The following is a 1736-nucleotide window of genomic DNA, read 5'->3' as shown; positions in this document are numbered from 1 at the left end:
TATTTTTCAGAGCTTTGTTTTCTGAGTGAACTTACTGCTTCTTACAGTTCAGAAAAGCATGAATAGTTTTAAAGAATACACACAGCCATACAGAGTAGAGTAACGAACAGAGCATCTGTAGTGCACTTGGCTAGTATGAGTTTGCCTTTTCAGATATGCCGTGTTTTTGTACCGTGAATTTTAAACAGAGATACACTAACATGGTTCCAAGGAAATAAAAGTGCAATCACTGGAAGTACAGTTGTCAGGTTTTTTCCATTTTTTTTCCAGGACTGGTGCAACATTTGCTTAAACTCCTGTCTATCTTATGCTAAGATAATAAAGAGGACAAGTCCCTTTAATTTCAGTGGAACGCTTGTGACTTAGATCATGGACCTACTTTAGAAAGGCTTTCCTGCTCGTATAAATTTAGGATGCTTAAGGCTGCTTGACAGCATAAAAACATCTGTTTATAAGACAATCGCCCTTAGAGTTTAAGCAACCTTTGTAATTCTGGAGTCTCTTCAGCTTTTTTAGTAATCATATTTTTTTCCCAGTCATTTGGGTCAGAGAACCTCCACTTGCTAGAGAAACTGAAAATGCTCAGTACTAAAATGATTTAAAAAATATATATATATCTCAGAGAGAATGTATAGGAGAAACATTTTGACTGAGAGCAGAGAATGGCATTCACAGTAAGTACTCTTGATAAAGAGCCACTGTTTGGTCTCATGTCTCATTTTATGCTATGTTTCTTTTCCTGTTAGCCTGAGGTTACTGCCAAGCAAGCAAAAATTCCCTGTAGAGAATTTGAGAACAGCCATATTGATTCACACCAAGGTTCTCCCCGTCTCCAATAGTTGCCGTGAACAGATACCTAGGGAAAAGTGAGAACAGGACGAGTCTGTGTAATAATTCCCTAATGCTCTCCCAAACTCTAGACATTTTCAGTTTAGGGGATTTTCTTAACTTGGGATTTGTACATTTAGTAACCACCAATGCACGTCTTTTCCAAGTACTTCTCCACTCTACCCTTAAACTCATCTAAACTTCTTGCATCAGTAGTAAGTATCCTTTGGCAAATGCCTCCACTAGTCTAGTGTGCCCTGTGAGTCCCATCTCCTCTGAATCTGGCTCCTAGAACAGCCACTACCGCATCTAGCTGATCCCACAGAGATGCACACGAACTCACTACAGAGCTTGCTCAACTAATGGCAAGAAAAGAAGGGTTTGCAGTTTAAGCATGTTTTTGAATTGACCACTTCCAGGTAGTTAATTGTCTCAGTGGGCCCCAGCTCAGTGAGAGACACAGCCAGCCATGGGGCTCCGTAAGGCAGTGGGAGAACAGGACTTTCTCCAGAGAACAGGCTGCTGGCTGAAACCTGTCACTCCCACAGCTCTGGAAATGGACCAAGGCGAGTTTAAGGCCTGTTTTATAAGTACTTAATAAATATTGAAAAAAAAAAAAAAAAAAGATGACTAACACTTACTTAGTTAATTCCAAATGTTTTCCTAGCAAGTTCCTCTCACCATTTCTAAAAGCAGAGCAGTTTACTGTGTTACTACAGCCTGTGACTGATGGTACAGACAGGGCATCTCGGCACTTCTACAAAGTTAAATTTTAACTACATTTAAATTCTAAAGCCTCTGGAGGCTTTTGGAGGCCGGGCGAAAGGAAAGGACTCCCCAGGCGCCCGCCTCCCCAACGCTCCCAGCTGCCTCCTCAAGCTCTGTGGAGAACAAAGCCGCCTCAACTC

This window comes from Pygoscelis adeliae, unplaced genomic scaffold (assembly GCF_000699105.1).
Source record: "Pygoscelis adeliae isolate BGI_AS28 unplaced genomic scaffold, ASM69910v1 Scaffold359, whole genome shotgun sequence".
In the NCBI taxonomy this organism is placed as follows: Eukaryota; Metazoa; Chordata; class Aves; order Sphenisciformes; family Spheniscidae; genus Pygoscelis; species Pygoscelis adeliae.
The sequence above is the reverse complement of the archived record's forward strand: the minus strand, read 5'-3'. Positions refer to the sequence as shown.